At 38.5% G+C, this 15,515-nt stretch overlaps 1 pseudogene; it reads left to right on the top strand.

The window, feature by feature from the left end:
• The first annotated feature begins 800 nt into the window (after nt 1–800).
• On the top strand, nt 801–5,557 carry LOC101655370 (annotated as a pseudogene).
• The last annotated feature ends 9,958 nt before the right edge of the window (nt 5,558–15,515 follow it).

Here is a 15,515-nt window from a genome sequence, read left to right as displayed (position 1 = left end):
ACATGGCTCTCAGGTTTGCTTCAGCTTCTCTGATTGTCTTATTTGAATCGTTTTCCCATTCGTTGAAGTCTGCTTGGTAATCCTAAAATCTGTTGGCAAAGTGTGTTAATTTGCCAGTGGATTTTGTTATTTCGTCCTTTAAGTATTGTATTTCTCTTTGGTGCATTGTCTGTATCTACACTATCATTTCATCCTTTTTCTGTATTGCTTCCCTCATATCCCATATGACTCCTAGCAGCATTCTGAAAATTTCATTGTGTGGCAGGTCAATATCTGCTTCTTCTATGCACCTAGTTATGTTCAAGACTTCTTCAGATATTGTCTTCTCTTTCTCCTGCTTTTTGTTGAGGCTATTTGGGTTTGTTGCTGTTTATGTGTTCTTTTAGCGTAGCCTGGAGCCAACTTCCAGAATCTACGGGCACTGGGCTCTCTCTTGGGGGACTCATATGAGTGCTTCTATGAGCTACTTTCAGGTAGCTGCACTGCAGATACAGGCTACACACTGTACCTTCCTGTGGTTTCACTCTTACCCCAGCCAATCATTATTGTGTTATTTGGAATATGAGCTAGATAGTCCTCTCATGGGATGCTGGTCGGGTGGTTGTGGGCACACGAAGTGTGTTTCCTTGGCTCATCTCTCAGTAAACCGTAGTGGTGTGTCTCACAGTGGTTGGAGCATCTCAGGCGGTGTGTGGTGTTTCCCTCTGCAACTGCTGTGCTGAGGAATGCATGTGGATGTACCCCTCTTGTTGAAGACACTGTCAATGGCAGGCAGAATTGCCATGGTCAGAGATATCACCATGGAGGCTTGGCGGGTGTTTCCACAGCAGCATGGAGCACCATCGACTATGGGCAGGAGTTCCTCAAGTAACTTGTAGGCTGGAGTTCCACCAGCCGTTTTAAGGGGAGGTCTCCAAGCCACTTGGTTTATGGTGGAAATTGGGTGTGATTTTCCCAGATGCCTGTAAAGCCAACAAGTATGGGCAGGAGCTTCCACAACTGGGCCGTCAGATTTTCCCTAGGCATAGGGAAGTGGCCTAGAGGCCGTAGTGGCTCATGAAAAGAAAGAGAAGTATAAAGGAAAAGAGAGAAAGAAGAAAAATACAATGGCAAAAATATAAAACAAAGACAAACACACACACACACACAAAATGGAGACAAAACAAAAGTAAAAAGCAGTCAAAAAAGAGCATAACAAAAAGAAAAACTGAATCTGCTGAGACTGTGGCAAGAAAGCGATAAGAGATAGAAGAAGGCTGGGAAAGAGAAAAAGTGAAAGAATAAGAAAAGTAATTTTTTAAAATCCAAGAAAGAAATAAAGAAAGAGGTGAGCCCCATGCCATGCCATGTGTAGTAATGTCAGATGTGGCAGTCTGGAGCTCCCCCCACTGACTGAGCAGAGTTTCCCCAGGCAGAGGATGGTGGTCTGGAAATCAGCAGTGGGTTGTGGAAAGAAAGAGAGGGAGAGGAGACAGACAAAATAAAAAGAAGGAAGAAGAGATAAAAAGAAGAAAGAAAAAGAAAAGAAAGAGAAAGAAGGGAAAACCCACTGTGCTCGCTAAGATTGACTGTGATGGGAAAGAGAGAAGAAAAAAATAAAGAATAAAGCGATAGCTGATCCCTTATTGCCTGAAGGTTGAGCTAGAAGAGTTTAAACCTTGCCCCAAGGTGGCATGTTGGTGTGCTCTTTAAGTGCAGGGTCGCATTGGGGCTGGGAAGAATTGTCCTACTTGGCAAGATCACCTTAGAGACCAGAGTGAGGTTTCCTCAGAAGCACGGAGCACCATAGAGGACTTTCAGCTGCCTTGTGTGCTGTGAAGCACTCCCACAGAGGGCAGTCTGGAGTTCTCTCTGCTATTTGGATTGAGTTGCCCTAGGCAGAGGGTAGTGGCCTGGAATCCAGCAATGGTGTATGATAGGAAAACAGAGGGAGAGAAGAGGAAAAAGAGAAAAAGAAGAAAAAGAGAAAACAAAACAAAACAGCCTGTTGAGACCAACTGCAGTGGGAAAGATAGAAGAGTGAGAGAATAAAGAGAGATGAAAAAGTGATAAGTAAGGAGATAACTGAGGCATGATTGCCTGACCGTGGGGCTGGAGGAGTTCCAACACTGCCTTAAGCTATCAGGGTGGTGTGCCTACTTGGTTTAGGGTCCCTCAGATGCGGGGTGGAATTACCCTCAAATGCAAGATCAAAGCAGAGGCCAGGCAGCAGTTCCTACAGCAGTGTTGAGTGCCAGATTTCACTGGTATACCTGCCTTGTGCTGTATGCAGCACTGCAGCAGTAGGGGTGGGGAGTGTTCCTCAGCCCCACATAGCACCCCAGGACAGGCAGGACTGAAAGTTGAGTGGAGCTTGTTGTCCTAGAGTGTGTCAGGAGTGCTGATGCCCTAACAGCTCAGAGGGTTCCTCCCCTGACCCCCCACGGCCAGCTGGAATTGAGTTAAGTTATTCTGAAACTGAAGCTTGCTCCAAGGGGGTCTGTGTTATGTTGATAGCCTCTGGGCTCTGTAGATAACTTCTGGCCTTCCTTAGCAAGGGCTCCCTTATTATGCTAATGTATGCTAAAGGGCTCATTCTACCTGTTGCCTTGGAGTTAAACACTGAACCCGGATTTTCAGTTTTTACCAAGAAAATATTTTCTCTCTTTTTTATATTGGGCTTATGGAGTGCTCAGATCTGGAGGCTGTCTCACTGACTCCAAGAGGAGGAGATCCAGTTTATCAGAGAAGTTATTTTCTTTTCAACCAACTGTGACTGAATTCATCCCCTGTACTATGACCATCCACTTATTTTCTGCAACACTGTGGGCGACCACATTCAGGTAAATATCCTTTCATCTTTTTCAGTTTCTCCAAATCTATGGCTACCTGCCTAACCTGATCTTCAGGCTATGAGCTCAAGGCAGCTAACAGTGTATGGAGCTCTGGTGTGGGGTCCTATGACTAGCTTTCAGAGGTTCTCCTCATGTCTAGGGTTATGTCTCCTTTAGGCGTTAGGAGAAATTGCTACTAGGGCACAGGTAGCTCCTCAGCAGAAGCCCATGAGCCCAGCATGCTGAGCCTAGAGCAATTTAATGCATTCTTGGTTTGCTTTGTGAGTGGAAATTAAAAATTGGGGTTCAGAAAAGACCCTGGTACCCTGATTCTAATTTCAGGACTCCACCTCCCAGTCTTCTTCACCTTCCCTCCTAATTTTCTGGTCTGGCAGCAGGAGCTCTCGGAAGTGAATTTAACTAGTCATCTTCTTCATTCTAATAGATGGATTTTTAAGGCTTTACATCATCTTAGAACACCTGTCATGCATACTTTCTTGAATTGAAATTGAATCTCAGAAGTCAAGTAAGTTGTCTTATTTCATCAAGCAATTCAAAGCTCATTTTATAAATACGTTTTCTTATTTCCATTCCAGTTTTCCAGGTTTTAAAAAATTTTCCCTTTCCAAATGATATAATTATGTCTAAATCACTAGATATGCATCAGGAAATGTATTTAAATTCACATCATTTCTTTTTCATAATACTTTTATTTTACAAAGATTTTTTTTAATTGAATAGTGTTTAAAGTCTTCCTGTAAAAAATAATGTATTCCTGACTTGTGGGAGTGTGCATGTGGTATGTTCATATATAAAACCAAAGCAAGGTCTCACTTAGCTCAGTGGCCTTGCAGCTTGCATTTCTTACTTCATTTGTTCAGGGTCTACACTGAGCAATCATATCTAAGAGACTGGCAGTTAGCATTGATATTGACACAATCTACTCCTGGATAGGTGTATTCCAGGATGGAAATGTGGCAAAACTTGCAAATGATTAGGGTAACAAAACCACCTCGATGCTACCTTTACAGATACTGAACTATTCACTGGTGATGCAGCAAAAAATCAAGTTGCTATGAATCCCACAATATTTGATGATGATGTTGTCCAGTCTAATATTAAATATGGAGGGTTAACCTCCATGGTGGTGAATGATGCAGGCAGCCCAAGGTCCAAGTAGCATATAAGGGAAAAACAAAAAGTTTCTTTCCAGAGGAGGGGTCCTTTATGGTTCTGAAAAAGATGAAAGAAATTGCAGAAGCCTACCTTGGGAAGACTGTCAACAATGCTGTTTTCACTGTACTAGCCAACCATAATAAATCTCAATGCCAGCCTACCCAACACACTGGAATCAGTGCTAGCCTCAATGTGATGAGAATCATCAAGGAACCAACTGCTTCTGCAATTGCTTATGACTTGGACACAAAACTTGGTGCTGAAATAAATGTGCTGATCTTTGAGTTGGGAGATGGCACTTTTGATGTCTCAATCCTCACAATTGAAGATGGCATTTTGGGGGTAAAATCTACACCTGAAGACACTCACTTAGGTGGAGAAGAGTTTGACATATGAATTATCAGTCATTTTATTATGGAGTTCAAATGCAAGCACATAAAAAGATATCAGTGAGAATAAGAGAGCTGTTTTTCACCTACACACTGCTTGTCAATGTGTAAAGTGCACTCTCTTTTCCAGAACCCAGGCCATTATTGAAATTGATTCTCTATATGAAGGCATTGACTTCTATACCTCCAATGCCCAATTTGAAGATTTGAATGATGACCAGTTCCATGGCACCCTGGACCCTGTGGAGAAATCCCTTAGGGATGGCAAGCTAGCAAGTCACTGATCCATGACATTGTGCTGTGAGTAGTTCCTCCCATACTTTGAAAATTCTTAATTGAACAAGAGCATCGACTCTCATGAGGCTGCCATTCATTGTGCAGCTGTACAAGCAGCCATATTATTTGGCAACATCAGAAAATGTCAGAACTTGCTGCTCATGTATGTCAATCCTCTTTCTGTTGGTATTGAAACTGCTGGTGGAGTCATGACTCTTCTCATTAAGTGAAATACTACCATTCCTACCAAGTGGACACAGATCTTCACAAATTATTCTGATAACCATCATAGTGTCCTTATTCAGGTTTATTAAGGTGAACATGCTATGACCAAGTATAAACAACCTTATTGACAAGTTTGAGTTCACTGGCACACCTCCTACATCCTATGGTATTCCTCAGATTGAAGTCAACTTTGATATTTATACCAATGGCACTCTAAATGCCTCTGCTATGGATAAGAGTACTGGAAAAGAGAACAGGATTAGCACCACTAATGACAAGGATCATTTGAGTAAAGAAGATATTGATTGGATACTCCAGGAAGTTGAGAAGTACAAAGTTGACCATGAGAAGCAAGGGTGTCCTCTCAGAATTCACTTGTATCTTGTACATTTTAACATGAAAGCAACTCTTGAAGATGAAGAGCTACTAGGTTAAGATCAACTATGAAGGCAAAGATTCTTGACAAGTAAAATGAAATTATCAATTGGCTCAACAAGAATAAGACTGCACAGGAAGAAGAATCTGAATATCAGCAGAAAGAACTGGATAAAGTTTTCAACCAAGCTGTACCAGAATACTCAAGGCAGACTGGGAGGAATACCTGGAAGCTTCCCTGTTGATGGAGCTTCTCCGTTTGGTGGTGGCTTATCTGGACCTATCAACCTAAAGGTTGATTAAGTCAATATGAGAATATAAACAACATTGTGCCACAATTAAAATATGGAGGATTCAAATTTGTAGCATATTGACCAGGAGTTGTAAAGAGTTAAAAGTGCTATTAAATTTCTGGGCATTCTTAATACATAAACGTGCAATGTGCATTGGGAAAAGACATCAATCACCATTGCACTTTATTAGTACTGTATTGTAAGTGGAAAATGCAATGTCTCAAAAATAAAGCTGTATTTAAATTTGACAACCAAACAACCAAATCCAATACCGTCAAGTTGATTGCTACTCATAACGAGGATTTCTAAGTATGTAAATCTAAAAAAGGAATAGACATCCTTATCTTTTTTTCAAAAGCTGCAGAAGGTTTTAATTGATGACTTTACAGTTAGCAATGTAATGACTAATTCACAGCACCACCAGGGGAGTTTATACAGATCATATACATATACGGTTTAAATATTCTAAGTAAATGAAGGAACTCATAATCATGTTTCTAGTTAGCAGTGTCCACTTCAGAAATTGGCAGAGGAGTCACACAATTAGTAATCTAAAATACTGATTGGTGCAATGAGATACTAAAAGGAAAAAATAATGACAAAAGTCATAGAAAAGAAACACTTGCTGAAGTACTCCCAGGTTAGTCATTTTATGAAGAATGGACCATCATTGAAACAATAAGGTAATTGTGACAAAGAAAATCCTGAGATTTGAGATGAACAGACTAAAATATAAAATTGTATAGCTTATAACTACAAAGGATGAGGGCTAGAGTAGCATCAATATTGACTCCTCTGGAGGTGATCGGTGAAATGTGCATGGCATTCCAATGTGTCAGAGACCAGCCACATGCCTCCATGGAAAATATTTACTTTTTAAAGAATGAATTACATACAACTTACTTATAGCAAAATAAATGTATTCTATTTATAATGGAGAGTTTTGGCAATTAATAAGATACTTTTTAAAACACTACTAAGAGTTCCCTGTAACTCCATCATCCTTTAGTTCTATTCACAGGCTTAAGGTTCAGTTGTGATGAGTAAATAAAGACATGGCTACAGGTGTAAGTCATCATGAATTCTGTACAGAAATACTGAATGTTAAATATTAAACACCTTGCTTTAATTTCCACTGAGAATGCAATGGCAGAGAATGGCTAAACACAATAGGAGGAACCTACATTAAAGTACTGAAAAATAAAATCAGTATTGAAAAATAAAAGCCTGAGTTAAAGCAAACCTCAATAAAGATTTGGTTAACTGTTAAAAAAAAAGCACATTCTGTGACATAATTTCTTTCTTTTCCTTTGCCATACTTATTTTTTATTTCTACCATACAATATTAATGCATCACATACCTTAATCGACTTAATAAACTCTCTTAGCCTGTTAAAGAGCAAGGGTGCTGAACTAAAACGGTGCCTTCAATGATTTCTTTCTCCTGTGTTGCCAGTTTATGCTTTTCATGCTCATGCTACAGCAAAACTATAATTTTGAATGCAGTGCTTGTTACTGAAACTACCTATCAGCGATTAGACCCAGTTTTCCTTTTTCATTTATAATATTAAGAAATACCATTACCAAATCTGGCAGAATAGAAATGAAAGTTAAATAAACAAACTTTAAATGACGAATTAGTTCATAAGATATCTTCCTAAATGAATCACTTCTGAGGACACAAAGTACTATAGTCACCTATCTTAATGCCTAGTGGCAGGCAGTTTGATGCTTGAGGTGGGGGTGATTCCTGATATTCTAATCACCTGTCCTTTGATTTAATAATTACCTTTTCCTTACCACTTCTGTGACAGGTATGAGCGCTGATGACTTTTTTAGAACAAATACAATTTTTAAAATTGGCAATAGAAAACTCTAAAAAGTTTCAGCACAGATTATCGAGGTTTTATGGCATATTCAACCCTTCCAATATACTTCCCACAATGCCTTTATGATTTAAGATGTACAGTCAAGAAGAAATAGAAGGGCAGCCCCAAAGAGGAAGACCTTCGACAAGATGGATTGACAGAGCAGCTTCATCAATGGGCTGAAGCACAGCAGCAATTGTGAGGATGGTACAGGACCAGGCGGGCAGTGCTTTGTCCTGTTGTATGCTATGAGTCAGAATGGATTTTATGGCACCTAACAACCTCAGACAATAAGCTAGGGCAATCAGTAAGTCAGAATTTTAGAAATAAAATGACAGGCAGACATGAATATTTAACAAGGATAATTTTGAATTCCCAAGTCAGTCAGGGAGATAAAACAGATGTAGTAATAAATCAAGAGAGATGTAAAACAGAAAAAGGAAGAACCTAAGGCAGCAATTAAGTTTCTGTGTCAACTTGACTGGGTGAGGATTCTGACTCTGCAATTAAAACCTACTAATCACCTAAGACCATAATGACCTAAAGGGTTCCCTCTGTAGGTCTCAAAGTCTGAAACTGTGTACAGAAGTAGAAAGCCTCATAGTTCTTCATCAGATTGGCTGGTAGATTCAAATGGTTGGCTCACTATGTACCACTAACACTTAGAGCAGCGGTTGTCAACCAGTGATCACGACCCCGTTGGGGATTGAATGACCCTTTCACAGGGGTCGCCTGATTCATAACAGTAGCAAAATTACAGTTATGAAGTAGCAATGAAAATAATTTTATAGTTGGGGGGTGGTCACCACAACACGAGGAACTGTATTAAAGTGCCGCGGCATTAGGAAGGTTGAGAACAACTGTGTTAGAGGCTGGCTATGCATCAAAACAGACTTGAATGAGTTTTATTTTTGATCACTCATGATGGAATTGAATTATTTAATCAATCCCATACTGATACCTGCTATGAGTAGCCCATCAATTGAAAGGAAGTTTCCTTATGTATGTGACCTGCTTCCAGTGGGCATTGTGGAAAAGCTTGCTTACTTTGCAAGGTCTGATTCATCCAACTGGCTTGTCAACCTTAACTTCTTTGGACTTGAACCAACAGGCTACAATATTGCAGGCTGGAATGTATTTCATTAATATGACCCTTCTAGTCATAATCCTTTCTTGTTCCTGTGGGTGTCACCAAGTCCTTTTCTGAACCATATTGACCTTAAGTACAACAGAATGAAACACTGGCCAATCCTGTATCAGACTCACAGCTGTTCTTATGTTTGAAACCACAGTTGCAACCATTATGTCAATCCATCTTTTCCAGGGACTTCCTTTTTTTCACTGGTATTCTACTTTACCAAGCATGATGTACTTCTGAAGAGACTGGTCTGTCTGACCACATGCCCAAAGTACATGAAATGTACTTGCTGCCATCCTTGCTGCTAAGGGGCAATCTGGCTGTACTTCCTCCAACAGATTGGTTTGCTGTTTTGGAAGTACATGGTACTTTAAATATTATTTCCCAGCATCACAATTTAAATTAATCAATTCTTCATTAGTCTTACTTATTCAAAGTACAACTATCATAGTCATATAAGGCAGTTGAAAATACCATCACTTGGTTTAGCTGCACCTTAGTCCTAAAGAACCCTCCATGTTTCTTGATAGTTTAAAAAATACCTGTGGAGCAGATTTCTCCAATGCAATGCATATATGATCTCTCGATTGGTGCTCTGTTGAGTGTTGATTGTGGATCCAACGAAGAAAAAAATCCTTGACAATTCAATCATTTTTTCTATTTATCATGTTACCTATTGGCACAGAGGTGAACATGCTTAGCATATCTTATGTTGAAAGAGCTTAACTTAAAGGGAAAAAATATTTTCAAGCCTGGAGACGTAATATTGAAATATTCTACAGGAAAAATATTTAATGATTCAGGAAGTAGCAAAAGAAGACAGAAAAATATTCAGAGTCACTCTACAAAAAAGAACTACTTGACATTCAACCATTTCAAGTGGTAGCATAAGATCAAGAACCAATGGTACTGAAGGGTGAAGTTCAAGCAGCATTGAAAGCATAAGCCAAAAACCAGGTGCCAGGGATATCAATTGAAATGTTTCAACAAATTGATGAAGCACTGGAATTTGTCTATGTCAGAAATTTGGAAGACAGCTACTTGGCCAATTGACTGAAAGAGATCCATACTTTTATCCCTTCCAAAGAAAAGGGACACATCTGCATGTTCAAATTACAGAACAATATAATTAATAGCAAGTGCAAGTAAAATTTTGTGAAGATCAGCAACAATGGTTGCAGAAGTGCGCTGAGTTGACTGAGATTCATGGCAGAAACAGAAGAGGACTTAATACAAGGGATATCTTTGTTCATGTCAGGTGGATGTTGGCTGAAAGCAAAACATTCCAGAATGATTTACCTGTGTTTTATTGAGTATTCCTAAGCATTCCACTGTGTGCATCATAAAAAAACTATCTATATCTTTGAGAATAATGGGATTTCCAGAGCACTCCATTGTGCTTATGCAGAATTGAACATGTATCAAGAGACAGTTGTGTGAATGAACTGAAAAAGGGAATAATATTTTATCTAAAATCAAGAAAGATGTTCATCAGGGTTGTATCCTCTCACCAAAATTATTCAAGCTATATGCTGAGGAAACAATAGTGATGCTAGATTCTATTAAGAAGTATGCTACATCTGAATTGGAGGAAGGCTTATTGACAAACCTGCAATATTCAGATGACACAACCTTACTTGGTGAAAATGAGGAAGACTTGAAGCACTTGCTGATAAAGATGAACATGATAAATAAATACAAAAAGATTTAAGTTGTGAAGGACTTTTAATTCCTTGGATCCTTGGATGTCTTGACTGTTGCTCCACAATCAATAGTCAATTGAGAAAGAGCCAAGAGATCAAATGATGCATTGCATTGGATAAATCTGCTGCACAAGAATTCTTTAAAGTGTTGAAAAGCAAGGAGGTTTTGGCAGTCTACAATCCCTTATATCGTGTATTTTAATTCTGGACTCTAAGCCTTGTGATTCTAATTCAAATTCTGAGGAAATTCTCTGCTATACTAATGAACAGGATTAAGATAAAATTAAGTCCTTACATTTGTATAGAGGATCCCTGGTTGCATAGTGGTTATATGTTGTGCTGTCATCCTCAAGGACAGCAGTTCAAAACCACCAGCCACTTCAACGAAAAAAAGTCAGGGCTTTCTACTCCCATAAAGAATTAGCAACTCACAGGGGCAGTTCTACCTTTTCCTATAGGGTTAATATGAGTCTGCATAAACTTGATGGCAGTGAGTTTGAGAGTTTGGTTTTTTTTTTAAGTAGTAGGTATAAACAAAGTCATAAACTTTATTTCTTTTGGGTTATGGTTTGCTAAAAATACAATAACTACATCTCTATTCTTCCGTGTATAAGAGCCACCATCTCAGACACAGAGAGAAAGTTCAGGACCATAGGAAAAGCACCTTCTCTGCCTGAAGTGGCAGAGGTGAGGCCTGAGGTATCAGAGACTAAGGACTGACCAAGAGGACAGTGTCAAGTCTATGGAACTGTGAGACAGAACAATAGTTGGGTTTTCTAATCCAGGAAGGCAGAGGACAAAGAACCATATGACTGAGAGGTTGTGGACCAGAGAGAAGTTGGATTATGACTGATAAGAGATGTTGAGGTACATCTATGACTCTATCTTACGGATTCTGATTTTTGTTAACTTGTTAACTTTCTTAATAAAATCCCTTAATCATGAGTTGCCAGTGAGTCCTGAGTGGCTTTTGAAATGATTTATCAAACCTTGTATAGATATAGATTATTCTGGGAGGAACACTGGTGTCAGAACAGATAAAGAAGGATGGAACATGGAGACATGTCTGACCCCTGCCTCACAACAATGTAGAAGCCAGAAGACATCGGCTATGTCCCCCACTCTGTTCACTGAACGTTCTGACCCTGGGGATCATCAGTCATTTGCCTTCTGACCTCCAAATAGGATTCATTCACTACTGGAGCTACTTTCAAGAAAGTTCCTCTTCTTGAACTTTCTTCAGTTCATCAGGCCCTGAAGCCAAGAGAGTCAAGAGAAGACTCCAGTTTATCACATCTAACCCATAGATTTGGAAGTTGCTCATACTTAGATCTTGCTGCTTCTACATTTTCTTGATATAAATCTTTCTCTGTAATAAACATACTTAAGTCCCACTGGTCTTGCTTCTCTAAAGAACCCAGCCAAAGACAAACAAAAACGTTTTCTCCCTGTTTGTTGAATGCCGAAATGAGCCAAGAACTTTGCAAATGTTATTTTACTTAATCTGGTAATTGTCTGTCTCATCCATAAAATGAAGAAGATGTGGCACTAATGGACAAGAATCACAGAGGAGAAAGAAATAGAGATGGGGTGCAGTGCAGAGGTGTTATGAAGATTCAAAGAAACCAAAAGGGCAAACAGAAGGAAGTATTAGAATAAAGGATAGATTAACCCTGATATTATGTTTTCTCCCTGAAAGAAACTTCTACATTTCCAGTGCCTAGCCTACACTTTGAAATACATTATATAAAAATGGATAAAGAGGGAAATGAAGGCTGCTTCTGTTTCTAGTTTCCAGCCAGAGTAAATACTGTATATATAGTGCTTATTGCCAGAGTGATAATGTGCTGAAGATCACAAAGGCTGTGACCTGATCCTTTAAATTGAAATTTTGTTTGCATGTGCAAGCCTTAATTTTAAAGATATATATATCTCAAAATTAAAGACAAAAATATGTGCTTATGATGAAATGTAGCAAGTTATTGCAAGATTTAAAACAATAATCTATTAACATTAACATTATCCCGGTGGTACAGCTTATTAAATGTTTGCCTATAAATAAGAAGGTATATGATTCAAACCACTCTTTAGGAGAAAGATTTATAGCCTAAGAAATCCTAGGAAGCATTCATATTCTGTCATTGTGAGTTAGAATTGACTTGACAGTGGACTTAGTTTTGTTACGAATACTACACGATGGGCTGTTATTATTCCCTATTTTACAAAGGAGAAAGCAAAAGCCATAAAGGAAATAAGAAACGTAGCCAGCATCAAACCATCTAGCAACAAGAAGGAATTTTAATGGAAACTGATCTCTGCCTTACTGGAAAGTTTATGCTCCTTCTACTAAGATTAAAAAGAAAAAAGATAAGGAGAGGAAGAAAAAAATATCTATCTTTGCCATTGAATTAATTCTGATTCATAGCAACCCCACAGGGAAGAGTAGAACTACCCCATCAGGTTTCTTTCCACAGCTGTCCTATTTACAGAAGTAGACTGCCACATGTCTCACCCTCAGAGCAACTTGTGGCTTTGAAGCACCAATCATTGTTAGAGACCAAGTGCATAGCCCCTGAGTCACAGGGATCCTTGCCTTCCTAGCACATCTTATATAAATAACCACCAATAATTCATGTACATTGTTCTCATGTCATTCTCATAGCATACTGTCCTCCGATCTAAAACAAAACAGCTAAAAGAGACAAATGCAACCAAGGTCAATAGTTAGTTCCAACTTTTAGCATCTCAAAATACATTTGTGTTCATGTATTATTGTCTTTGTTTCTTTGAATTTCAAAACAACAACAAAAATACCTATGGCAATCTCAAAACTATGGACTTAATTTTTTTCACAGTTAAGTCAAATTTGATGTTGTTAGTTTTCCTTCGCTATCATTTTAGACATGGCATTAAGAATATTAGAAAAGCAATTGTGTGAGGATAATAAATTCTCATCTTGCAATACATTTTGCCCAAATCTGTTTTTCCATAGTTTTATGATTGTTATAGTCTCCATGAGCTTGATCTTCATGTATATTGCTATGGTGAATTTCACAACTAACACAATTACCCTCAGATGGAGATAGAACAGTTCTTGTCTACTTCACTGCAAAAGAGGGCAACCTTAGTGACTAAACATTTACTGGTAGATCATATCAGACTTCAGTTGGATCAGGGAGGTTGGAGTTAACACATGTTGGAGGTGAAAATTATATTGAGTATTCTTAATTAACACTTATGTTTGATCAGGGATTTAAAAGTTAGCACCTGTGAAGAAGTGAGAATTGAATTCATATGGCCTACCTTCAAACATTTGATAAGAAATATGTAGAGAAGTCAATGTGATGTAATTTGTAGGCTCATGGTTATGCATTTTTCTTCCTGGGGAAAAAGTTACATATGGAAACATATTTATTCACATTGACAAGCTCCAGACTCTGACAACACGCTACATGTCCAATTTGTGTCTTTGAATTGACCAGTATTTATTATTTATTTCCTTCTGTAGCACGATAACCCACCAGGAGGAAGATTGTTTTTAGACATCTTCCTTCCCTGCGTGCATCTGGCTCTATAACAAAGTGCTATGCAAACTTGGGCTCAACCTTTATCTGTCTGAAAATCAATTTATCAATTAGTAAATTTTGAGCATAAGTGATAACTAATCCATTTAAAAAATATACTGCATCCAACATAGTACCTAATATATAAGGAAAACATAGATTAGTGTCCTGAGAACGAATAACTTCTACTTTAGGTAACTTCTACTTTAGGTAAAGCTCCTCATTATTTCCTAAATATTCACACCATTAACTCAACATCTCTGTTTCATCAATCATATTGTTTTCACTTGAATGACATTACTCCTCTTATATACTATCTCATTATCTGACATTTTACAGATTGCAGCCTTCGGTTTGGATTAGAACTTAATGTCAAGAAGACCAAAATCCTCACATCTGCACTTACAGTTAACATGACAAATAGAAAAAAAGTTGAAGTTGTCAAGGAATTTTTCTTCCCTGGATTTACAATCAACGCTCAATGGAGCAAAAATCAAGAGATCAAATAGTGCATTGCATTGGATACATCTACTGCACAAGAATTCTGTAAAGTGTTGAAAAGCAAGGTTTCTTTAGGACTAAGCTGCACCTAACCCAAGCTGTGGTATTTTCAATTGCCTCATATGGCAATGATAGCTGAACATTGAATAAGTAAGACTGAAGAAGAATAGATGCATTTTGAATTGTGGTTCTGGGGAAGAATACTTAAAGTACCATGCACTTCCAAAACAACAAATCAATCTGTTGGAAGAAGTACAGCCAGATTGCCCCTTAGAAGCAAGGTGTAAGGTTACAATAAAACTGGCTGTGATGGTTAAAGTTAGGTGTGGGCTATGATTCTCAGTGGTTTCGCAGTTATATAATAATATAATTTGACAATGTAGTCATCCTCCATTTTTTTAAATGTGATGTGTCCCACATCCATTTTTGTCTAACACTTTTATGCATAATGACCTTGGGAATCCACTAGTGTTGACACATGAGGAATGGGTGCACTTTTATTTCATATCCAAATGTTCAAACATCTTTTTAGAATATACTAGCACTTTAAAAAATACTTTTTCAAGTGCAAATCTAATTTGGCACTTTTCATTTTACTACACACACACACACACACACACACACACACACACACACACACACACACACACACGAGGTGGTAGCCAGAAAAATCCAGGAACTTTTTTTCAAATCTATGTAGGTAATTTTTTAAAATAAAGCAATCTTACCACCTTCAAAGTACTCTCCATTACACTAAATACATTTGTCAAATCTGCGATTCCATTCTTGGAAACATTTTTCAAGCTTATCCTTATGGATGGCTGCCAGCACCTCTCTCATTTTTTTTCTTCACCTCTTCTAAATCCACAAATAACTGCCCTTCCAAGTCCCTCTTCGTTCACAGAAACAGAACGAAGACACCTGAGGCAAGGTCAGTTGAGTGAGGTGGGTGGCGTAAGAGAGGCTTGCTGTTTTTTTTGCCAAAAACAGGTGCAATGAAATGGCTGAGTGAGCAGGTACATTGTGGTGGTGGCAAAGTCAGGCCCCCATCTGCCACAAATCAGGGCTTTTTTGTTGCACGCTGTTATGCAATCTTTTAAGAATCTCTACATAGAAAGCTTGAACATAGAAAGCTTGACCTGGTGGAACGAACTCCAAATGCATTAGCCCCCTCATACATGAGTATTGTCTTGAT

The sequence above is a fragment of the Echinops telfairi genome, unplaced genomic scaffold (assembly GCF_000313985.2).
Source record: "Echinops telfairi isolate 266 unplaced genomic scaffold, ASM31398v2 ScPeMD7_3509;HRSCAF=4178, whole genome shotgun sequence".
In the NCBI taxonomy this organism is placed as follows: Eukaryota; Metazoa; Chordata; class Mammalia; order Afrosoricida; family Tenrecidae; genus Echinops; species Echinops telfairi.
Note: the sequence above shows the minus strand (reverse complement) of the source record. Positions and strands in the feature narration are given on the sequence as shown.